The sequence below is a fragment of the Acinonyx jubatus genome, chromosome B2 (assembly GCF_027475565.1).
Source record: "Acinonyx jubatus isolate Ajub_Pintada_27869175 chromosome B2, VMU_Ajub_asm_v1.0, whole genome shotgun sequence".
NCBI lineage: Eukaryota > Metazoa > Chordata > Mammalia > Carnivora > Felidae > Acinonyx > Acinonyx jubatus.
Window position 1 is genome coordinate 96,285,926 of NC_069385.1, and position 26,440 is coordinate 96,312,365.

The 26,440-nt window shown below is 38.4% G+C and overlaps 1 protein-coding gene and 1 pseudogene across 19 annotated transcripts in view; one reads left to right on the forward strand and one right to left on the reverse strand.

Annotated features, from left to right (window-relative positions):
• Window positions 1-26,440, forward strand: part of DST (dystonin) — a 490,174-nt gene that overhangs the window by 6,758 nt on the left and 456,976 nt on the right. The gene's annotated exons all lie outside the window — the stretch shown is intronic.
• Window positions 8,672-10,679, reverse strand: LOC113598819 (nucleophosmin-like; annotated as a pseudogene).

The following is a 26,440-nucleotide window of genomic DNA, read 5'->3' on the forward strand; positions in this document are numbered from 1 at the left end:
ACTTTTGCAGGATAACACGTTTTTCAGGTCCAGTGCTCAAGTATCACTGGGTTGTATCTTGACTGCAGATACCATATGTCTGGGAATTTGTGACATCCTGCTCATGTGTTCAGTGTGGTCATTACAAATCCTAATGCCAAGTATAATAACTTTGCAGGTAATTTGTTATGTACAAGCCCATTTTGAACAGCTTTTGAAATATACTACAGTTTTTTTTTTAATTTTTAACGTTTATTTATTTTTGAGACAGAGAGAGACAGAGCATGAACAGGGGAGGGGCAGAGAGAGGGAGACACAGAATCCGAAACAGGCTCCAGGCTCTGAGCTGTCAGCACAGAGCCCGATGCGGGGCTCGAACTCACAGACCATGAGATCATGACCTGAGCCAAAGTCAGACGCTCAACTGACCGAGCCACCCAGGCGCCCCTATATTACAGTTTTTTAAAGTATTCGAAATATGTCTCTGCTTTTAAACTTCTTCCTTGCAAATATGTCTCCCATAGGAATTATTCTAAGTGTTTATGTCCTCCTTAAATCCTCAAGCCTACTCCTTCACCCTCGGCCTGTGACTTTTGTCTCCTCCTAACTCACAGAGAATATCAGTGCCATCAAGCAATAAACTTTTTGGCTCCTACAAACAAAGTATATCTTAAACTTTCCTCCTAGCCCGATAGACAACCCATCTGTCCTCCTTTCTAGTATTTCATGCTTATGTGGTGAGTTCCTTTTCTTCCTAGCTCTTGGGGGATGTTGGTCCATGAATCATCCCCTCCTCTGTTAACTTCTTTTGCTTCCCCTTTGTAGGCTCCTTTCCTTAACACATAAGGATCATTTGTACTGCCTTTTTTTGTTTTTAAGTTTATTTATTTATTTTGAGGGAGAGAGAGAGCATGAGCGAGGGTGGGGGGGGGGACAGAGAGAGAGAGGGAGAGAGAGATAATCCCAAGCAGTCTTCATGCTCAGCACAAGGGAGTCCGGCACTGGGCTTGATCTCATGAACCATGAGATCATGACCTGAGCTGAAATCAAGAGGCAGTCACTTAAGTGACTGAGCCACCCAGGAGCCCCTGTGTTGCCTTTTGAAAACAATACAAACCTCTCTATACCACCAGCTCTTCTCTTGGCAAGAAACATTTCCTGAAAAAGATTCTTTGTCACCTTCTGTTCCTCACCTCTCATTTATTCCTCAACTTTGTGTAATCTGGCGTCTGCCACTGCTACTAAAGATCACTTACTCTTGGGACACCTGCGTAGTTCAGTTGGTTAAGCATCTGACTCTTGATTTTGGCTCAGGTCATAATCTCACGGTCATGATATCCCAGTCATGAGATAGAGCCCCTGCATTGGGCTCTGTGTGCTGAGCATGGAGCCTGCTTGGGATTCTCTCTCTACTTCTCTCTCTGCTCCTCCCCTGCTCATGCTCTCTTTCTCCCTCAAAATAAATAAATAATAATAAAATAATAATAAAAAAATAAATAAACAAAAAATATCACTCATTGTTAGCTCATCAATGATTTCCAAATTGTTAAATATTTCAGCCAGTGGGTTTTAGTGTATCTGCAAGGTTATGCGACCATCACACAGTTTACTTTTAGAACACTTTTATTACCCTCAGAAGAAACTCCATACCTGTAAGCAGTCACTCCCCACTCCCCCTTCCTAGTTCCATCCCCCAGCCCTAAGCCACAACTAACCTACTTTTTTATCTTAATAGATGTGTGGGGCCTTAGTTTTGCCTGCCCTATTCAAACTCTCCTTGCAGGATCTAGCCATACTTACTGTTCTAGTTTACTTACATATAATGGTTACTCTGAAATCTGTATCTCAAATTCAGACTTCACTCTTGACCTCCAGATACAGACAGTCAACGACTCTTCCCTCATTTTCACATGGAGGTACCATAGGTATCTCAAACTGAACAGTGAACTCATCAGTCCCAAACCCTAACTGCCACTGTTTTGAAGAGTGGTGCTACCCTCACCCCTACCCTCTGCAAATCTGGAAGATATGACAGATCCCTTCCTGTCTATCCTGTCCTCTTTTAAATCTCTCTGGAGTCTATGCCTCCTTTACTACATCCACTATGGTTACCTTAGTTCAGGCCCTATAATAAGCCTCCAGAGCAGCCTCCCTGTCTCCTCATCCCCAGTCCATACACACTAATTTAATAAGGATCATTCTCAAATACAAATTCTTAAATTTTTTTTTAGTCAGGGAGACAATCTTATTCAAGTAATCCCAACATAAAAATGGATTATTAATAAATAGGGATTTGTATTCTCTCATAGCAAGAAGTCTGGAGATGCTGCAGCCTTTGCTTGAGCTTCATGGTGGAAGGATGGCTAGCATGGCTCCAGACATCATGGCCAAATTCAAGGAAGGGAGAGGAAGGGACAGGAAGGATGTTCATCAGGATCAAAATTTTTGCAGAAGCCTTTCACACTAAGTTTTTTCTTACACTTCACAGGTCAGAACTGCGTCAGAGTCCATCTGAAAGGAAAGCTTGGGATATGAGCTTTTATTTTTCCTGGTTTCTGTAGTAGAGGTAGTCAAGGGAGGAAGGTTGCATAAGCCATATTCCTCTTCTATTTTATATCTTTCAGTGGCTTCCCACTTCCTTCAAGGTAATTCAACTTTTTTTAGGTTTATTTTTTATTTTTAAGTAATCTCTGCACCCAGTGTGGCTCTTGAGCTTACAGTCCTGAGATCAAGAGTTGCATATTCCACAGACTGAGCCAGCTAGGAGCCCCAAGTTCGACTTTCTTTATTTCTTTTTTTTTTAATTGTTATTTATTTTTGAGACACACACACACACACACACACACACACACACACACAATCTGAAGCAGTCTCCAGGCTCCACACTGTCAGCACAGAGCCCAACATGGGGCTCGAATTCATGAACTGTGAGATCGTGACCTGAGCTGAAATCAGATGGTTAACCGACTGAGCCACCCAGGTGCCTCCCAAGTTCAACTTTCTTAATGTAACATCAAAATGATCCCTATGCTGATGTCCTTGTGATAGTTCTATTCTAACCATTTGTCTACAGTTACAATTCTTGAAACAGACCATGACCTTTTAGGATTATTGTTTTTGTCCATATTATTTCCAGCTGAGAAGGCCTCTCTTTCTCTTCCATTCCTCTCATTGCCCACTCACTGCCAATAAAAACAAAAATACTCAGGCACGAAAGGCTAACTTCTGACTTTCCTTAAAAATTTAGTTCATAAGTCATTGCTTTGAGAAACTTTCCTAGCTCCCTCTTCATAATAGTAATTGAGGTTTTTTGTTTGTCTCTTCTGCAAGATTTTGAGTATCTTGAGGGTAGTGTTAAGTCCCTAGTTCTTAGCTCACTGTCTGGCACAGAATAAAGCTCAGTAAATGTTTGCTAAATGATTGAATATTTGATGTTTTCTAAAGTCAGTTTAACTCTCAATTTTCATGGATTCTGTAACTTTCCAAATATTCCTGTATTTGGAATATTTGGAATATTTCCAAATATTCTTGTATTTCCAAATATTCATTTTACTTAAAGAAAAATATATGGTTTTCAGTTTTTTAAATGATTTTCATTTTTTATTTCAGATAGTTATGCCTTAGTTAACATCGTGTGTTTACTTTGAAAATACAGATTCAGGCACTTTTAAAAATGAATTGAAAATATTCCCTGACATTTTTGTTTGTTATTGAAGGGATTTGCATACTTTAATGTGGGAGTTTTGAACAAAAATTTTAATATTTAGTATTTTTACTCCAATTTATAGAATGAAAAGTCAATGTAAGTATATTCTGAATTGTCTTGTAATCAATATACCTTATCGCCAGTATTGTCACTCAGTTCCAGTGCCTGAATTTTATGTTTTGTTTATAATCACATTTGTGTCAAGTGGTATTGTTTTTTTTTTTTTTTTTAACATTTATTTATTTTCAAGAGACGCAGAGCGTGAGTGGGGAAGAGGCAGAGAGAGAGGGAGACACAGAATCCAAAGCAGGCTCCAGGCTCTGAGCTGTCAGCACAGAGCCCAACACGGGGCTCGAACCCACGAACTGTGAGATCATGACCTGAGCCGAAGTCGGCTGCCCAACCGACTGAGCCACCTAGGTACCCCTCAGGTTGTATTGTTTTAACTGTCATGATCTTAAGGGAAAAGATTAGGGCAGTTTTAATGTGTAATTTATGCGTTCATGCCACATGAGGGCCAAATGTGGTTTGGTAATCTCTGCTCAACTAGTTTTGAGAAATGTGGTGCTAAATTTGAATAAAGAGCATCAGATCAGAAATACCAAATATATAATACTATTTCATTCCTCTTAATTTCTTTGAAATACATTGTTTAGAGCACAAATTGTAACATTGTACTGTGGGATATATGATGTATGTATAGAGATTTGACAATATAGTATAGACCAGTACAAGGGAGTAGATGGACTCCCTATACGATTGTAACATTTCTACATTTTGTATTAAGGGGCATATTAACTCTAAGTAGAGTGAAAAGTTAAGAATGCACATTATAATTCACAGAATAGCCAATAAAAACCAATGCAAATCCGATAGATAAACCCAAATTGAATCCTAAAAGATATCCAAATGATCCAAAGAAGGAAGGAGTGAAGAAACAAAGGAACAAAAAAACAGAGAGGACAGGCTGAAAATAAAATATAAAATGTTAGACCTAAATCCATATTAATATTGCATTAAATATTAGTGGGCTAAACACTCCAACTAAGAGACAGATTATCAGAATGGATACATAGTAAGATCTGATTGTATGCTGTTTATAAGAGATTTACTTAAAGACCCAGTTAGATTGAGAGTGAATGGATGGAAAAAATAAATGATGCATATGATAATGAAAAGAACGTCACAGTGGCCATATTAATATCAGATGAAATAGGTATCAAGGCAAATAGAGATAGGTAAAGAGGGATGTTCCATAATGATAAAAGGGCTAAATGTTCTGGGAGACATAATCATGTATGTATCTAATAATAGAGCCTCAAAATACATGGAGTAAAAATTAGCAAATTTAGAGGTAATTTTAGGGGCACCTGGCTGGCTCAGTCAGTAGAGCATGTGACTCTTGATCTCAGGGTTATAAGTTCAAGCCCCATGGTGGGTGTAGAGATTACTTAAATAAAATCTTAAAAAAATATAGAAGGAGAAATAGACAATTTTGTAATCATGCTTGATGATTTTAACATTCTTTTCTCAGCAATTGATGGAATATGCATAGAGTAAATCAATAGAAATATAGGTGATGTTACTAACCCCATCAAATATCATTAACTAACTGATACTTATAGAACATCATACTCACATGACTCATTCACAAAGGCAGACTATATTCTGGGCCATAAAATGTTTGGAACTAAATGGTAATGAAAACACAACATCTCAAAATAGTGGGATGCAGCCAAAGCAGTGCTTAGAGGAAAACATATAGCTTTAACTGCTTATATTAGAAAAGAAGAAAGATATAAAATCTTAACAAATTTTCAATTTTAAGTAGCTAAGGGATAAAAAGGACAAAGTAAACACAAGGTAAGTAGAAGGAAGGAAATAATAAAGAGCAGACATGGATGAAATAGAGAAAAAACATACAACAGAGAAAATAAAGTTGGTTCTTTGAAAATATCAAGAAAGTATTTAAATGTCTAGCTAGACTGATCAAGAGAAAAACAAAAATCACTGTTGTGATACATGGAAGAGGGTTTGTAACTATAGAACCCACAGACATTAAAAGACTAAGAGCATATCCTATACAATTTTATTCTACACAACTTGACAATGAAGATGAAATGGACAAATGTCTATATATAGCCTTCAGTTTTCCATCCTGAGCATATTTCATCATGTCTTAGAACTGCTGTAACTCCCAGATCTTGAATTCTGAAATATCTCTGATTACACAACCTCCTTTCTCTGTACTTCATCACATATTCCTGATGAGTTTCTTCCTTACCTTCATCAAGACCTCTGGTCTCAGTCTCTCCTAACTTTCAGCCTATCTGACTTAACTTCACTTGCCCTTCTGCTCAGTACAGACCCTTAGCTGACTGTATAAAGAAGTTTTTACTGTTATTCTCACTTTGCTCTTGCAGTGACTTGCTCTGCCACCAGTGACTTTGACAATTCCCAGACCTGAGTCAATCTCATTGACCCCTTTTCTACTTCTGTGCCTAGGAGGTAGAGATTGACAGTTTGGGCTCTGCCTGGCTGGGCAGTGGTTCTGGTCTGAGTCAGGCTTGGCTCATTGCAGCCAGAACTCCTGTGTCTTTGGTCTGCCTCAGGCACATTCAGTTTTCCTCGACAGGTCTCTCCTCTTCCAGTAAGGCAACCCAAGTTGGTTCACTTGTGGCTAGATTTGGGTTCCAGATGTGGAATAAGCGAAGCCTCTTGAGGTCTAGGCTCTGAACATATGTAGTGCCTCTGTTCGCACATTATTTTGGCCACGGCAGGTCACAGGGAGTGGGGGAAATAAGAGTCCTGATGCAGAGAATTGTGGTCACATTTGCAATCTACCATAGGTAATCTTTTCATTTCTCTCTGGTTTGCTTGTGTACTACACTCCTCAAAGCACTCATTTTAAGGTTTTTCTGTTGTTTTCCCTGGACAGCCTATTCCAATATCTCAGATTTCACATATATGTAAATTACTTCCACCTGAAATTTCTAGCCCTGGCTTAATTTTTCAACATTTTTTGACATATAATTTCCAGTTTTAGAATATTTTCCATCACCTCAGAAAGATTTCTCATGCCTGTTTGCATTTAATTCCTTTTCTCACCTCTCACCCTATAGTGGTTCTTTTTTTTTTAATGTTTATTTTTGAGACAGAGAGAGAGAGAGAGAGAGAGAGAGAGATGCAGAGAGAGAAGGGGACGGGGGATCTGAAGCAGATTCTGCACTGACAGCAGTGAGACTGACGCGGGCTCAAACTCACGAACCTCAAGATCACGACCTGAGCTGAAGTTGGACACTCAACCAACAGAGTCACCTAGGCTCCCCAACCCACCCCTCACCCCATAAAACCTCTGATCTACTTTCAGTATCTATAGATTTGCCTTTTCTGGACATTGAATATAAGTAGAATCATATAACATGTAGTCTTTTTGCCTCTGGCTTCTTTCATGTAGCTTAATGTTTTTGAGGTTCATCCATGTTGTAGCATATTTTAGTACTTTGTTGTTCATTTTTGTTGCTGATTAGCATTCCATTCTATGAATATACCACACTTTGTTTATCCATTCACCGGTTAATGGACATTGAATTCCCCTGCTCAGTTTTTAGCTGTTTATAAATAATGCTGCTATGAATATTTGCTTAAAATCTTTGTGTGGACATATGTTTTCATTTATCTTAGGTAGATATACCTAGGAGTAGAATTGCTTATTTATATGATAAAATTATGTTTAATTTTTAAAGAAATTGTCAAACTGTTTTCCAAAGTGGCTATACAATTTAATATTCTCACCAGCAATGTATGAGGGTTCTAGTATCTTCACATCCTTGGCAGTACTTATTATTGTCTGCCTTTTTAATTATAGCCATTCTAGTGGGTCTGAAGTGGTATTCTACAAATTTAATTTGCGTTTCCCTGATGACTAATGATTTTGAGCATCTTTTCATGTTCATATGGTTCAAATCTTTGGCCATTTTTATTTTATTTTACATTATTTTTTAAAGTGTATTTATTTATTTTGAGAGACAGAGAGAGAGAGAGAGAGAGAGAGCAGAGGAGGGGGAGAGAGAGAGGGAGAGAGAATCCCAAGGAGAGAATTCCAATCCCATGTGGTGGGATCATGACCTGAACCAAAATCAAGAATTGGACGCTCAACTCTCTGAGCCACCCAGGCACCCTGGCCATTTTAATTTTTATTATTTTATTAAAATACTGAGTATCTCACCTGTATTTTTTTGTCTCCCACCATTTCCATTTGTCTGACCACCACTACTACAATATCCTGTTGTAACATTCCATACATACTTAAAACCAAGCAAAGCATGGACTTCCATCTTTAAAAATTAAACAGGCATTTTGGGGGTGCCTGAATAGCTCAGTCAGTTAGGCATCCAACTCTTGATCTTGACTCGGGTCTTGATCTCAGGGTTGTAGGTTCAGGACCCGCGTTGGCCTCTGCACTGGGTGCGAAACCTACTTAAAAAAATATTAAACAGGCATTTTGGACAACACAGTCTTGGCAATGGAACCTGGACTACATTTATCAAACATAGTAGGGAAAGTTTTCACTCTGCATCATAAAAAGGACAGCCAGATAGAAACTTTCACAGCAGTGAAATAAGATGGGAGAATTTTAACAAACTGTTTAGTTTATTAAAAAGAGACTTCCTGGGGCATCTGGGTGGCTCAGTCAGTTAAGCGTGCCACTTTGGCTCAGGTCATGATCTTGTGGTCTGTGGGTTTGAGCCCCGCATTGGGCTCTGTGCTGACGGCTCAGAGCCTGGAGCCTGCTTCGGATTCTTTGTCTCCCTCTCTGTCTCTGCCCCCCTCCCCCACTCATGCTCTGTCTCTCTCTCTCTGTCAAAAATAAATAAACATTAAAAAAATGTTTAAAAAGAGACTTCCTCAGGGGCGCCTGGGTGACTCTGTCAGTTAAGGGGCTGGCTTTGGCTCAGGTTATGATCTCACGGATCTTGAGTTGAGTTCGAGCTCAGCATCAGGCTGCTGTCAGAACAAAGCCTGCTTCAGATCCTCTGTAACCACTTCTCTCAGCCCCTCACTGGCTAGTGCTCACCCTCTCTCAAAAATAAATAAACATTAAAAAAAAATAGATTTCCTACACTGCCAGAGATCTTGAATATGCCACCTGGCCAGTCATCCAAAGCAATTCTTCTCATAATTGATGACTTTGGCTTCCACTTTGGGAAGATAACTACCTTTTTCTGAACTTATTTGGATTTTGCATTATTTAATGTCTTCTATGGAAGTAGGTCCTTTCTGTGTTTTAAGGGTTTTTTTTTCTTGTTTTTTTGAAGGATTCTTAACCTTTTGATCTTGGTATTAATGGTCTTGAGTTTTTTCCATTCTTGGTTTGATTTCTGTGCATTTTTGGCTGGAATATTTCATATAGATTTCTTTACTGGGGTTTTCCCTTTAGCTCCCTCATCAAAATCATCATCATTATCATCATCTTCCTCCTCCTCTCCATCATATCATCATCTTCATTAACAACAAGTTTTACCTTTTTCTGTGGAACTTTACTACCACTTCCAGGGACAGATCGCTTTCCAGGTATATTTAGGAGTTTCACATCTTCCTCCTCTTCATCTTCTGACTGTGCATCTTCCTACATAGTACTAAATGCTATCCACAGAAACGCACAGCCTTGAATCACAGACCACAGGTGGTGTTATGCCAAAGCACCCAAAGGAAATCATTGACTGTACAGACATTTTCAAAGTTGTCAGTGTTACTGTAATTGGGCTGCCATCATAATTCATTGTCTCTGCCTCAACATTGTACAATTCATCTTTTTTTTTAGACTGAAGATCAGATATATTTATTATCACATACATATAAATTAATGAAACATACCAATGAAAAGGTAAAAGGCTATATAGGATTTAACAAAAAATAATGAACAATGGGTTATATCCTACATATAAGAATCAAACATTTATATAATGTTCTCAAAATAAATCGTGTAGAGGAACAGATTAATGACTTAACTTGATTTTATTATTTATTTATTTAATGTTTATTTTTTGAGAGAGAGAGAGAGAGAGAGAGACAGCATATGAGCGGGGGAGGGGCAGAGAGAGAGGCAGACACAGATCTGAAGCAGGCTCTAGGCTCTGAGCTGTCAGCTCAGAGCCTGACACAGTGCTGGAACCTACAAACTGTGAGATCATAACCTGAGCCAAAGTCAGATGCTTAACTGATTGAGCCATCCAAGCGTCCTTTATTTTTTATTTTTAAGTAGGCATAATGCCAAGCACGGAGCCCAGTGCCAGGCTTGAACTCATGACCCTGAGATCAAGATCTGAGCTGAGATCAAGAGTCAGACGCTTAATCGACTGAGCCACCCAGGTGCCTCTTAATATGATTTTTTTAAATTGAAAGACAATTGACATACAACATATTAGTTTCAGGTGTACAACATGATTCAATATTTATATATATTGTGAAATGATCACCATAATAAGTCTAATTAACATCCATCACCACACATAGTTACAAAGTTTTTTTCTTATGATGAAAACTTTTAAGATTCACTGTCAGAGCAACTTTCAAATATACCATACAGTATTATCAACCATAGTCCCCAGGTTGTGTATGACTTCTTGGCTTATTTATTTTATAACTGTAAGTTTGCCTCTTTTGACCCCTTCCCATATTTTGCTTATCCTCCACTCCTCCTCCTCTGGCAACCACAATCTGTTCTCTGTGTTTATGAGTTTGATCTTTTGTTTTGTTTTGTTATAGATTCCACATATAAATGGGATTATAGGCACAAGAAAAGAAAGCTCTCTGTTCAGATCTGCCTATTTTTTAATTGGGTTGTTTTCTTTCTCTTGAGTTGTTTGAGTTCTTTATATATTTTGGATATTAATGCATTATCAAATACATGATTGTACAGTTCATCTTTTGCACTGGTCTCTAAACTGACCATTCTTAAAGATAACTGGTGTTCATTTTTATCATTATCCATCTTAAACTGATAATTTTTGTCAGCTTGTAGTTCATACCTGGAAAGATAGTTCTGGGGCTTCAGTCCATATGCAGGTAGGAGAGAAGGTAGATGGAGATAAAGGACTGCTGCTCCAGAGAATAGCCACCCAGGGTGGACTCATACCAGGGCTGATCTTTGCCCATTTTTAAGCTGGGTTCTGTGTCTTCATGTAAGAGTTCTTTATATAATCTGGATATAAGTCCTTTAACAGACATAAAATTTGTGAATGTTTTCTTATGGTCTGTGGTTTGTCTTTTCATTTATTTAGTGCTACCTTTTTAAGTGTAAAATTTTAATTTTTTTGTTAAGTCTAATTTATCAAGTATTTTCCTTTATGATATCATATCTAAGAATTCTTTGCCTCCTAGAGTCATGAAAATTTTCTGTTATTTTTTTCTGGAAATTTTAGAGTTTTGATTCTTACATGTAGTCTCTGATCCATTTAGAATTTTTCTTTATTTTATATGAATTATTGATATTCTTTTAAATATTAGTAGAGTTCATCAGTGAAGCCATGTGAGGCTGGTGTTTTCTCTGTGGGACTATTTTAAGTTATCAATTTAAAATTAAATATTCAATTTCTTTACTTTTTATATGCCTACTCAAATTTTCTATTTCTTCTTGAGTCCGTTTGATCATTTGTATCTTTGTAGGAATTTGTTCATTTCATCTAAATTGTCTAATTTGTTGGCTTAATAGTATTCCCCTTTAGTTCTTTGTCTTTCTGTATAGTTGGCAGTGCTTTCAGATTTCTTTTTTCTTCTATCTGGTCAGAAAGTTGGGGCTTTCATTAAAAAGTGTGTGTTCTGTTGCACACTTCTGTGACTATGCCTGGATCCAGGGCTAAATGGCAGGAAGACAGAGAGAATATAAAGTGGTGAGAGTTGACCCCACTCTCTTGGGATCAGAGAGGAAGGTTTCCTTCCTAAGAGTTTTAGTTCCTATTCTTTTGGGACTTCTAATGTCACTGCCAGTGGGATTGCTTGAGGGCTGGAAGTTAGGAGAAAAAATGGGGGGATTTTTGCACTCCCTTCCTCACTCTGCAAGTCAGAATAAGGGGTCTTCTCTTGGAGTTCTCTGTCTCTGATCCTCAGTACCTAGCTCTGGGTTTCAGGGTGTGCAGCTGCATTGCATTCAGTCTGGGGGATACTGGAGACGAAAAATGGCAAACTCATGATTAGTTTGGTGATACTTCGAGTTCTGGCAGTTTTCCTTCAAGTTCCTTGTTACTAGTTGCTTTTCAGAATCCTCAGATAGCTAGTTGCTCTGTGCATTCTGTTCAGTTATATAGTTGTGTTCAAGGGGAGACATATGCTTATTCTACTTTACTGTACTCAAAACCCTGATATGTTTTTAATTTGTCTATCCTCCTTCCACCTTAAGCCTGTTGCTTTTCTCCCTTTTATTTATTTGTTTTTTGGAAAATCATGTAGAAATTTTGCCATCTAAAATGAAGTGTGTATTGCTACGTATAACTCATGTAACACTGCAGATTCCATTTATTTAATCATTATACAGAATTTTTAGTAACTTAACTTTAATATGTTTTCATTTGGAAAAGTTTCTTTTCTTTTCTGATCAATCTCATCATTCTCCAGATTGATGTGTTCTCTAGATTTCCTTCTAATTTCTGGAAACGAAATAGACTGAGATTAAAGAACACCCCTCAGATTTTGGAGAAAACAATATACATTTTATCATGTTATTGAAGTTATTTACACAGAGAATAGAATTCTCACATTAAGAATTAGGCAGTAGACCATTAACAAGCTTTAAGTAACTAACTGGCCAACTCTGGAGAATCATTAACAAACGTTAAATAAGTAAATTCCTGCCACTACCCATTCTGCAGTGAACTGTATGGAGGAGGAAGCAGACATTTTCAAGCATTTCAGACGGATGTAGAGTGTAGCTAACTGCCTTTTGTTTTAAAAGCTGCTAAAGGGCATCCCAAAGGAATCCCAAATATATTTGAGAAGATTTGGTGAAACTATCTAGTTTTTGTTTGTTTGAGTTCCTTTATTTTGAAGGAGAGAGCAAGTGGAGGGGAGGGACAGGAGAGAGAATCCCAAGCAGGCTTCACACTGTCAGCACAGAGCCCAATTCTGTGAACCGTGAGATCATGACCTGAGCTGAAATCAAGAGATGGATGCTTAACCAACTGAGCCATTCAGGCGCCCCAAAACTGTCTGGCTTTTCAAAAGTGATGTAATATAACAGAAATTTGCAATGAAAAAAGAAACTTAAAAGTTTAATAATTAATTTATAATCATGAGGTCTGTTTCTACTGTTCTGAAGTCCTCTTGTGGGATCTCAACTTCTGAGGGACATTGTAAGAATCTGATGAAATCTATGGTCTATATCTCCAGAAATGTTAGGGATACATAGACATATACATTTGCATATACGTATGCAAGTGACTAAGGAGGTCCTTTTAATGCTCATGTGTGAATTCCTAGGGCAGAGATAGATTCCAGTTAAGAAATCCTGCAGTATTGGGGCACCTGGGTGGCTTAGTCAGTTGTGTGTCTAGACTCGTGATTTTGGCTCAGATCATGACCCAAGGGTCGTGGGATCTAGCCCTGTGTGGGTTCCATGCTGAGTGTGGAGCCTACTTAAGATTCTTTGTCTCTTTCCCTCTGCCCCCTCCCCTTGCTTGTGCTTGCTCTCTAAAAAAATAATAATAATAATAATTAAAAAAAGAAAAAAAGAAGTCCTGCACTAAGATAACCAGGTATCTTTGTCTAGTTAGGGTTGGGATCATTTTCAAAAATCTCTGCCAGGTAAAAATGTGTCCTGGGTAATGCCTTTGGCAGGGTGAGGTGAGTTGAGCTTTAATTCCCACTATGGTTCAGGTGTGAGATGTTGTAGATAACTTCCTGTATATTATCAGTAATGCTTGGAGAGATAGTAATTCATAAAGTTATTCTCAATCTATAGTGTACAACTGGAAATTCTAGCTCACATCTTTTACTTACAGCATGGACGCTGATGTGCTCCAAGTTTGTTTAACAGTGAAGACATACATATTCAGGGAATATATGGGGCTACAAAAACTCCCTGGGGCAATGTGTCTCTGCTTGTCTTTACCATGCTGCAGTAATAGGGCTGCAGAAGTCAAGTGGTATAGTGGACATGATCCCAACTTAGTTGTTAAAAGACCTAAGGACAGGGGTGCCTGGGTGGCTCAGTCGGTTAAGTGTCTGACTTTGGCTTAGGTCATGATCTCACAGCTTGTGAGTTTGAGCTCCGAGTCGGGCTCTGTGCTGACAGCCTGGAGCCTGCTGAGGATTCTGTGTCTCTCTCTCTCTGCCCCTACCCTGCTTGTGCTCTCTGTCTCTCATAAATGAACAAATGTTTAAAAAAATAAAAAAGACCTGAGGACAAGTCCCATTCTTTAGCTTCCCTAGCATAAATCACTTAATATTGCCAACGCTTACTTTCTTCTTTGGTAAACCAGAAATAGTAATAACTGTTCTTTTTGCAGGATATTCTGAGGATCCATGAAAATAGTACATGTATGTGATTTTTTAAAATATATAAACCTATCGATTGAAACGTAAAGAGACACATCGCTGTGATGAATGGAAACTTCATTCATTCACCCTGCATTTTTTCATTAGCAAGTACCTACAAATCTAACATGCATAGGGAATTTTTTTACTTCCTTATACTCCTGGCTGGAAATGTGGCCCTACTATCTCTCAGATACTTTTTAGAATCTGTCCATCTTGTATAGAAAAAAGAGAATAAAAGGATGCTTAGTGTTAGAGAATGAGGAAGTCAAACGATCTATGTAATATTTGAGTTGAAGAAAATCAGTAATCAAGTAGTTTATATTAGCTCTTAAATTGATAGTCAAAAAGAGCAGGGTGATTTTAGGCTTTCCTGGAAATAGTGAGATCTTATCCTGCCCCACATCCTGGGTCAGAGATGGGGAAATGATAATAGCTGCCATTTCCTGAGAGCTTTCCTATCTTTACATATGTTCTATCTCATTTAATCATCACTTGCCTAAGGTCCTACAGAGGTTGTTCCAAGTTGAAATTCCAACTCTGGTACTTTTTTTTTTTTTTTTAATTTTTTTTTTTTTTAACATTTATTTATTTTTGAGACAGAGAGAGACAGAGCATGAACGGGGGAGGGGCAGAGAGAGAGGGAGACACAGAATCGGAAGCAGGCCCCAGGCTCTGAGCCATCAGTCCAGAGCCTGACGCGGGGCTCGAACTCACGGACAGCGAGATCGTGACCTGAGCCGAAGTCGGACGCTTAACCGACTGAGCCACCCAGGCGCCCCCCAACTCTGGTCCTTTTACCTGCATAGTCCATGCTCATAGCTACCCATCAGAGGAATGGGGCTGAATTAGAGCAAGCTGAACTGGCATTTGCCTCTTCTAAGATTCATAGGGATCAATGTTAATTCACATTTTTTAACCTTGAAAGCTCAGAGCAACCTTTGAGCTTGCTCTTTAGGACTTACAGATGGTGATAACTGCCATCTGAACACAAGATGGGATTCAGATGGGATCAAGTTTTAGCTTTAAGAAATATGGATCTCTGAGCTCCACTTACTAATTTTTGAAATTCTTAAATGAGTGAATTTACAATATTTAATCTATTTTCTGAGAGGTCGTTTTCAAGCATATTGGAATTTAAATTTCTGAGTTATTAGAATATATGAAGCAATATGCTTATTATAACTTGTAAATATAGTGCATTTTGTCCATTATTATTAGAAAGAAAAATGTGCTGGTGTTTTCCACAGGTGCAGTCAGATGCAGACTGAGGGGCTGAATTCCCCCTTGGTCTGCTCTTTTAGCTGTAGTCTGCTGGTTACAATACTGATGTGGCAGAACAGAAGAAACCAAAGGCTGAATTTTAAATAACATTCTTAGTTGTTTAGACCCTCTTAAAATATTTAGAATATCTAGCTATATGTCTGAATCATATGCTGTACTGGGTGGGAGGTAAAATTAGGAAATTTTGGCTGGCTACTGCTACATTATAATTTCTCTAGAAACCTCAAGAAAATAATGGACTCAAGCATGCCTTGAGCTGTTTTCTGAGAAACTATGGCAACAGGGCTTTTAATTAAAGCTGAACTAGTGTGTGTAGCTTAGAAAAACAGATACTGCCAAACTGATAGCAAGAGTGTATGGGAATAATCCAGGAAACTAAAAAAAAAAAAATCTTTTTAGATATATGGTAATTCTTTGTTATCTATATTGTTCAAAGAAATAGTAGGAAAAAAAAGAAACAGTAGGAAAGTCTTTTAGTGGATGTCAATATTTGGCCTTGGAATATCCTGTATTGATTTTCTGTAAGCAAATATAGTTTCCTAATTATGCTTTTTAAGGTTAGTATTCAAATTATGTTTCCTGAGTGCAGGTTAAATGACCTTGGAAGGGCTAGCCTGGAGGCATCCTCCTTTGCAAGGGCAACCAACCCGGGATAGTCAAAAAGGATGATCTTTCCATTTTGATAACGGAGACTATATGTGTGCCACAGTGAGACAGCTCGTGGGCTGTTGATCAACAAATTAGTAAACTAGCCTCCAGCTGAGCTGAACCATTTACAGCCAACATGCTAGAGTTTGTAAACTCAGAGCATACCAAAAAGTAGTTAAAAAACCCCAAAAAGTAAATGGGAAGTCAAGAGTTGCCATTTTTCTAGGATCAAAATATGTGTTATGCTCATAACTTCCGGTGATGGAGAGATTTTATCACCTTCTTTGCCATGGAAAGTTTGAGTTTATGTCTATTGCTTTGATATCCCACCTGATTAGTGCTCCCATTCACTCTTAAAAATGTATGTTGTTTGGAGCATAAATTGTAAATCACTTGGTAAGGGCAATAACAGAGAAGATGAGCCTCTAATGAAATAAAATGCAACGATGACAAATGTAAAGTTCATAAGCCAGAGACAGTGTAGGAACTGGCTCTTAAAATAGTCTGTTATCCAGTCTCCTTGGTTCTGGCTTGCAGTTTACCTTTTATTGTACTGTTAGCAGAGTTAGCTAGTATAGTATAGTATAGTATAGCTAGTAACAGTATAATCAGATCTGATCTTCCACACCTTTTGCTTAATGGCTTCCCATTGCTTACAGTATACCCTTTCTCAGTCTCAGCTCCACCCTACCTCTAATGCGTACATTACCTAAACACAAACAAGGCCCAGCTGTTCAATGTTCCCTGTCCTTCTCTGTGTGTTCCTACTTTTCCCAGTGCCGGAATTCCTCTACTCTTTGTGTGTGTGTAGCGAACTCCTACTCATACTTAAAAACGAGGACTGAACATCACCTTTTTCCTTCCTTTATCTCACAATCCCCACTTAATTCTCTCAAACATTCTCCTCTGTAGGACTAGGTGTAGGGATTTACACATCTGTCTTCCTAAGGCAGGTGCTCTGTACAGTTGACCCTTGATGCAGGGGTTGGGACATCAACCCCCACAGCAGTTGAAAATCCACGTATAACTTTTGGCTCCCCCCAAAAACTTAACTACTAATAGCCTACTGTTGACCGGAAGCCTTACCAATAAAATAAATAGTTGATTAACACATATTTTGTATGTTATATGTATTATATACTGTATCCTTACAGTAACATAGAAAAAATGTTATTAAGAAAACTCAAGAAAGAGAAAATGCATTTATAGTAGTGTGCTGTATATAAAAAACAAAACAAGATTGTATGACCTGTCAGAATGGCTAAAATCAACAACTCAAGAAACAACAGGTGTTGGCGAGGATGTGGAGGAGGGGGGAAACCTCTTGTACTGTTGGTGGGTGTGGTCACTATGGAAAACAATATGGATGTTCCTCAAAAAGTTAAAAGTAGAACTACCCTATGGTCCAGCAAAGGCACTATCAGGTATTTACCCAAAGAATACAAAAATACTAAGTCTAAGGGGTACATGCACCCTGATGTTTATAGCAGCATTATTACAATAGCTAACTTATGGAAACAGCCCAAGTGTCCATGGATTGACGGGTGAATACAGAAGATGTGGTATATACACAATGGAATATTACTCAGCCATAAAAAAGTACAGAATCTTGCCATTTGCAACAACATGCATGGAGCTAGAGAGTATTATGTTAAGCAACATAAGTCAGTCAGAGAAAGACAAATACCATATGATTTCACTCATATGTGCAATTTAAGAAACAAAACAAATGAACAAAGGGGGGAAAAAAGGAGAGAGGAACGCAAACCAAGAAACAGATTCTTGGGGCACCTGGGTGGCTTCTTCGGTTGAGCGTCCTACTTCAGCTCAGCTCATGCTCTCGTGGTTCTTGAGTTTGATCCTTGTGTCGGACTCTGTGCTAACAGCTAGGAGCCTGGAGCCTGCCTCAGATTCTGTGTCTCCCTTTTTCTGTGCTCCTCCTCCACTTGCGCTCTGTCTCTGTCTCTCTCAAAAATAAAAAAACATTAAAAAAAGAAGAAGAAGAAACAGACTCTTAGCTATACAGAACAAACTGGTGGTTACTAGAGGGGAAGGAAGGGGAGGAATGGGTGAAATAGGTGATGGGGATTCAGGAGTGCACTTGTGATGAGCCCTGGGGGTTGTATGGAAGTGTTTAAATCTCTGTATTGTATACCTGAAACTAACATTACCCTGTGTTAACTAACTGGAATTTAAATAAAAATGTAAAAAAGAAAAATCTGCGTGTGGACCTGCGCTGTTCAAACCTATATTATTCAAGGGTCAACTGTAGTTTTTATCTTGTCTCCACAGCCTTGTGTGGCGTGTGGCACAGAATGGGTACTTACTATTTGTTGAATATTTGATGTTTGGTAAATATTTGATGAATGGATGAGTGGGATTAAGTGGGTAAAGTAATTGGAGTCACTAGAGCATATTTGAGAAAACACAGAGTAGTTGAAATTTGGTTCTGCTGTTTTCCCTCTTCCCTTTTTCTCATTCTTCTGCTCCTCCAGGTGTCTGTTTCTTGGCTTCTCAGAACACTTTCTTCAGGGTCTCACCTGGGCTTGCCTTACCCCTGAATTCCCCTCAGCTTCTAAAATCCCTTTTGCCTTTCTTCCCCAAACTTCTATCTTCACCTCCCATCAGAATGTCATTTCCATACTTAAGAATGCAGCTAGATATAATTAGAGGATAATCACTTCAGCTTAATTCATTCCAGGTTATAAAAGACTGACAGGGAGACAGCAGGAAGTGTCTGATATTTGAATTCCACAATAGAAAGGCTTGCTTTGTCTGTTCAGATTTCTGACTGTGTATAACCTTCCCTTTCATATAGTATATTAATGCCATCACTAAACAGGTTTTCATGCCAGGGTTTCGGATTATGTCATTCAATCTTGACAAAGGAATATTTTGAGAGAGGCCTGACTGTAACCAGTTTCAGCAATATTAATGTCTTTGTTCAGCAGCATTTGTGCAATTATTTGGATATTTTACTGCTTTTTTTTGGTATTTTTTTATATACATGAACGAACATTGGAAATACTAATGATGGTGATAAGGAAATTAAGTTTTATTCAGCTAATGAACTTCAGGCAAAGATATAAAAAAATCATGTGAGGCAAGAGTTGGTTCTTAGTCTCAAATGGATGCTCACCAATTTTAACCCTCTGTGTAGTCTTTTATTATTTGGGAAAAAAAAGCAAAAGTAAGGAAAATGTATGGAATTCTGGAACTCTACTTCAAAATTGTATACAAAAGGGGAGCTATAACTAAGGATTTTTTAATTTTATATTTTGGTTTCCAGGCCAGAAACCTAAGTCTCTCAGTGTGACTTTGCACATTTTATTTCTTCTGTGTTTTCAAAAAACCGTTCGGTACAACTGAGGGGCCACCTGTAAAAGGGAAGGAGATATGCTTGGGTTCCCTTCAAGCTGCCCCTTCAACGTTGTTAGCTCTTGCTTTAAATCCTTCTAGCAGCTGAAATCTAGCTAATCGATACCTTTGCTGCAACTACTTTAGTAGATCCCCAAATCAGAGCCCTGCAAAACCAGGATATGACACAGGCCCCTGGACTGGGTACTGAGATTTATGAGATGAGGCCAGAGGTTCTGAAACCATCACCACTTCCCTTCCCTGTTTTCCTCATCCATCCAGGAACCACCAGAGCCTGGAGGGCAGTTTACTCTGGGCCACGAATTCTGAAGGGCTCGGTCTTACTAGAAGAGTGAACTCAACTGACTGAGAGAGGCCTTTCTGTCAGAAGCTTAAGTGGAATAAAATCAGATTGAATAAGACCTACCCTTGCCTTTGTGGAACTCTCTTTCCTCCCTTCATCTTATAGTGATGTATCATTCGCGGAGAAATTTGTCATTCACTGAAGTTAGTGTTCATGTTTTCTTTTTTCTCTTCTTTGGCTATACCTGCATTTTCCTGAGAGTTGCTATACTTGTGCATAGAATCAAAGGGTAAATGGGGTTTGTTGTTATTTGTTTTTTCTGGCTTTGCACATGGGATTTTAGTAATGGGACTAGGAGAATGGAAAAAAGTAACCGGAAAAACTTTTTGTATGCTGGTATCTCTTCTCTGTAGAACTTAAAGATTTAGTTAGGCAGTATTTGTGGTTATTGCCTATTTATTTTAATTTTTGTTTTATTTTTGCATGTAAAACATTCACATGATTCAAAAATTAAAACATAAAATAAAAATATATCAGTGAGAATTCTTATGCCATTCTTGTTCCTCATATGTAAGGAAATCTTAGATTACCACTGTTCTAAGTTTATTGTGAATCCTTTATTATTTTTCTTTTTACAAGGAAATAAATATATATTTTGTTTTTCTCCTTTTTCATATGCGTAGTAATGTGCTGTATTCACTGTTGTGCATCTTGTTTTATCCACTTAATGTATCTTGGAGAACTTTCTATAGAGAGTGCTCTAATTTTTTTTTATAGGTGCATAGCATCCCCTTTGATACAAATATAATTTAGTTAATCATCCCCTATTTATGACATTTGGGAATTTTCTAATCTTTTATTACAAACCGTGCTTAAATATAAAACACATTTCACATGTGTGCAAATGTTGTCTGTAAGAGGAACCCCCAGAAGGAGAATTATGGTGTCAAAGATTTATGTATTTCAATTTTGATAAATACTATCATATGGCCTTCCATAATGGTTTGTCTTAATTACTGATGCTTCATAATATGTCCTCTCTTATTGGGATGTTCTTTTGCTTGGCTATTTTTTTTTAAGTTTATTTATTTATTTTTAGAGAGAGACAGAAAGAGAGAGAAAGAGAGCTGGGGAAAGGCAGAGAGATAGAGGAAGAAAGAGAATCCCAAGCAGGCTCTGTGCTGTCAGTGCAGTGCTGGGCTCGATCTCAGTAACCATGAGATCATGACCTGAGTGGAGATTAAAAGTTGGATACTTAACCAAATGAGCCGCCTAGGCACCCTTTGCATTGCTGTTTTTATTTTTTCCTGTTTTATATGAATATTAGAACAACGTTGTCTAATTCTAAGAGAAAGATTAATATTTTTATAGAGATCATGTTAAATGTAAATTTTGTTAAAGGAGAACTGAGTCTTTGTGATCTTGAGTTTTCCCATCTAATAATTGGTATGCTTTTCTATTTTAATTTATTTTTTAATTAATTTATTTCGAGAGAGAGAGCACGAGTGGGAGAGGGGCAGAGAGAGAGGGAGAAAGAGAGAATTCCAAGCAGGTTCTATGATGTCAATGCAGAGCCTGACACAGGGCTTGAACTCACGAACTCTGAGTTCATGACCTGAGCCGAGATCAAGAGTGGGATGCGCAACTGACTGAGCCACCCAGGTGCCCCTATGCTTTTCTATTTTAAACTCTTCTTTTGTGGAAGAGTCTTTTTCATGTATTTTCCCATTTCTTGTTAAGATTATTTCCAGTATTTTATCTTTTTGGTTGTGATTAAAAGTGGGTCTTTTTTTCATTATATCTTCTGTTTGTAGTTTCTATATATGAAAATTATTGGTTTCATTATCTTAACCTTATAGTCTGCTTACTTACCTATTTTACTGTTTGTAATACAGTGGAATCACTGTAGATTCAGTGGAATCTTTTGTGTTTTCCAGGTGTACAGACATATCATCAGGGGTGCTGGCTGGCTCAGTCAGTAGAATGTGTGGCTTTTGATCTCAGGGCTGAGCCTCCTTGGGTGTAGAGATTACTTAAAAATAAAATCTTATAGTATATGTGCTGCCGAAGCGAGTACTAAAAATAAAATCTTAACAAAAAACCCCACAAAACCCCCAAACATATCACCTGCAAGTAGAGATTATTGTACATCCTCTTTTCCTATTGTGAATTTATTATTTCATTGGTATGTGTGGACATCCAGGAAAATGTTAAATAGTAGTAATGACAGTAGGTATCCTTTTCCAGTGCCTGACTTTACTGACGATATCTTTGGTATTTCCCTGGTAAGCATAAGCTGGGTATTGGGTTTAAATAAATACATTTTATTATGTTTCAGGACCATCCATCTGTGCTGGTAATTTATTCTCTGTTCTTTCAGCTCCACCTTGACCTTACATACTATAGTCCCTGGAGTTGGGGTCCGGGACTCTGCAGGCTACTTTTCTCAGATGCTTTTGACAGCTGCTTCCTATTGGGATCTGTCAATAGGGGGCACTAGAGGGAGTCTGGAAGTTGGGAGGAGGGAGAAGCACTTACTGTCTCTTGTTGTTCCTGTCAGAGGTGCCCGGCCTAGTAAAGGTAGTTCACTTCAGACCTCCAGCTTTTTCTCAGCAATGCCAGAACCAGCTTCATCACCTCCCCTCATAGGTATCAGCCGAAGCCAGGCAGTGATCCCTCTTCAGAGGAATGAGCCCCAACTGAGAGGCACTTTCCTCCTCTGAGCCCCTGAGGAACTAATGGCCCCTGAACAGTGTGCCCCTTTCACCCTCTGAGCTCCAGCTTTGTGGAGCCTCTCCTTTGAGTGCCCACATTCATGTAACCTAATCTCTTCCCACCCTCACCCCAACTAATGGGTGGCAGCTGCATTTATTATGTCTGGGTTAGCTCAGTGTCCTCCTTTTGCTCTTCCAGTCCTCCAACACCTGTTTCACCAATTCCCTTTATTCAATCCCCTCTGTTGAGCTTGCTGAAGAGCTAATGAGCTGATGAGCTTTCTGCTTTCCTGAAAGGACCCAGTCTGTGACTCATCTATTCCTGTCTTACTGAATGTTTTGATCCAGATTGTTTTCCGAATCCTTTGCCCCAGTGCTTTTTCTGTGCCAATGGGGATGATTGTGTGGTTTTTCTTTATAGACCTATGAAATATAATAATGGATTTTTCTAACTAACACTGGATTCTTCTTGAATTTCTCTAGTAAGTCTCCCTTCATCATGTGTTCTTTCACTGGGCTGCTGATCCTTCTTGATGATATTTTCATTATGATTGTTGCATTAATCTTTATACATGAGATTGGTCTGAGGTTTTCTCTTTTTGGGTAGCCTATATCAGGGTTCTATTTCAATGCTGTATTTGCTTCATAAAAGTTTTAGGTTTCCCATTTTTTTTTTCTGAACTCTGGAACAGTTCCTATAGCATTTTACATCAGCCTTTACAAGTTTCTGTTGTTTTGTCTGGTTTTTGCTTCTTAAAGTTTGGTGGCATCCCTTTAGGAGATTCTCTGATACTGGTGCTAGTTTGGTATCATATACTAGGAGATTATTTTACTAAATTAATCCAGAATGACTCAAAAAATGATGTTTGATGCTGCATTAGCTGGTCTGGTTGAGAAAAGCTGGTCCAAACCAAACTGAAATAGCCAGTGTGTCTCTGGTACCCTTTAATCCCATAATTATTGTACTATGTCTTTAAGTAATTCTGCCTCTTACCTGCTCCTCTTTTCCATCCTATTCTGATGCCAGTGCCTGCTGAGGTTACCTACTCTGAACTGATACAGTTTTTGTTATATGACCCTGCATATATCACATATTTGCATTTTAATAACAGAATCATAAATATGTTCATGACAGAATCTTGGGTGCTGGTACTTTATGTTTTGTGTCTCTTGTGTCTTCTGTTTTAAGTTCTCCAAGTGCATTTACATCTGAGGTGAGACATAACTGTACTGGGTTGAGGAGAGTGTATCTTCCCACTGACTCAGTTAAATAGGTTTAATAAACTTAGCACTCAGAAACCTGAGGGGGGTCTCTGGCCTTCTTTTAAAAAAACTCCAAAACATCAGGGTCACCTTGGAGTGAATAAGGGAAAAATGGAAGAATGCCTTATTTAAATTTCTGATCCCATCTCTAGATTCATGGCTCATCATTTATTTTCAGTGCTGTTATGCATCCTCCTTTCTCTGACCAGTGGCCATTTTCTTGCCCTTGACCTTGTTGACTGCTTTGCTGTGACCCTGGCTTTTCTTACACAGTGGATTCTCCCCTCCTCCTGCCATGAGCAGACCACCTCCTCCATTGCCCCATAATGTCTCCTGAGCATACTTCTTTATGTCCCCTTCATTACGTCACTTATTTTTAAGTCTGTGTTCTCCTTTGGACTGGTTGTTCCTGAGGGTGCATTGTGTCTATTCATTTTTGTTTTCAGTGTTTAGTACAGTGCTGCACACATAGGAGGGTTCAAAAAATGTTGGTTGAATTATTGAATGAATAAAGCCCAAGTAAAAGTGGAGAAAAAAGAAAAATAAATGGCGAATGGCTACATGACTTCAGTACTATGTGCTAGATGCTAAAAGGTGGGTTCTGAGTAATCTACTTGCACTGTATGAAAAGTAAGCATAATGCTTTCATTCAGAGTGGATTTAACTTATATTTGATTTACGCTTACAGTGCAGATGCTTTTCTGGCAACACACCTTTCTAAATCTGCTTCCTCAGAAGGTGTATATCAGAATAAATCAGAAAGACAGTTTTCAAGGCTATGGAAGTCTAAAAATCCTCTGGTAGCTTTATAATAATCCACCTTTTGTATCAGAAAATTTGTGTTTATTTTCCCTGCATCAGGAAATTTGGTCCTGCTTCAGGAAATGATAGTAGAGATAAGAGAATGGACGGGAATAATAAGAGATGCTAAAAATAGATCCACTGGGAGATCGAGATGACCTGAAAGCAGAGGATTAAGTTGAGGGGTTTGAGGGAAATTAAAGCTCTTTCCATGGTGCCTCCACCTGGAAAGTATAAATATAGAGCATGGGATTATGTTTAGCTTGAATGTTATTCCATCTTGAGCAGCTAGAAAAATTTTAATTGGCAATCTGTGTTTGGATGACAACGGGAGGATTTAGAATTCTTTGGACCCACTTTAGCTACAGAAGTTATTCATGAATATATAAATATTGTTACCCTTATCTTACTGCTGCACTGATGCTACCTGCCCAAGGTAGACCTTAATGTACTTAGGTATTCTTTATTCTTTATCTCTAGGTAGATATTTTATGTTTTAGTTTTCTCTTTCTTATCAGTGTACTAAATTATGTTTAGTTATGCAGAATTGTGTAGGGAGAGTGGGACAGTTTTGGAGAAAATTTACATATATGTGCTTACCATTGAATTACATTAAGAGTTAAAATTAATCTTTGTAAAGAGTTTAGCATTACCCCCAAATAAGGAAAAATTGTTTGACAGGGATGGTATAAATTCACTGATTTTATAACCTTATTTCAGAAGTGTTTATTCCTTTTGGTGAGACAGTTTGGTTTTATCAACTGTGATATAAGAAGGCTGATTCTTACCTCTAAATCAATATGAGTGCCTTCATTCCTATCCCACAGAGTTAGTTTCTGTCTTCCTCTAGGGAGTGGGGAATGTGAGTGGAGGAGAGAAACCAAGGGACTCTATCTTATGGTTTCTCCAGCTGGAGTGTCCTTCCCAGGGAAATGTGCCTCCTCTCCAAAAGGTACACAATGTGGAGACCACTGCTGCTGCCTTTACCTGAAATAAATGCACACTGGATCCCAGTAAAAGTTTTAGCAATGTAGGGTTTAGGTGAATGCTCCAAAACTGTGGGGGTGGTGAAGGGAAGGGCCAGGGCTCTGTCAAGGTCAGGCCAGAACTCTTGGCCCAGGCTGTTCTGTCTCTTATTCTTTAACTCTTCTGTTTTTCTTTTTCTTGGTCTCTCTACATCCTAAGCAGAGGAATTTTCTCTTGTTCTCTGTGCTAGACTTTGCATCCTGCTCCTTCCCATCTCCCACCATTATACTATGAATGAGAAGTTATTTAGGAACATTTTAGGGTACACAGGTGAAATGAGAGAACTTTCTTGCATTGTGGAAACAGCTTATACTTCTGATGGCTAAATTAAAATAAGGGACATGTTTAAAAATGAGAAAAGATGATTTTGTACATTTGGTGCTAAAAATGTCTTCCTCTCTAGATATGTTTAATTTATTGCTTTCATCAAATATCCTCCACCATAAAAGAATATTATTAAAAACCTTAGATGGCCAAAGCTGAGATGAAATAATATAAATTATGTCAGCCATCCTCTTAAAGCATGTTGGCCTTAAAAAAAAAAAAAGCCAGCTCTTTTACCAGCAAAATAAACTTTTTTGGGGAATAGCAGAGAATGGCATTTCAGGACAAGCAAACCATAGCAAGTCTAGAGAACAGGAGAGAGGGGCTTGCTTTTATAGGGGAAAGAAGGAAGCTGGAGGGGCTATTATGGCTTCTCACTGGCTGAATGTGGCAGTTTCCCATTGGCTGGGCTGTTGCTGGGCAAGTTATTCCTTCTTACTGCTGGGATAGGTTAAGTAAGCTTTCTCCTGTTGAGGTATGCTTCTTAAGGTGGGTAGTAGTGCA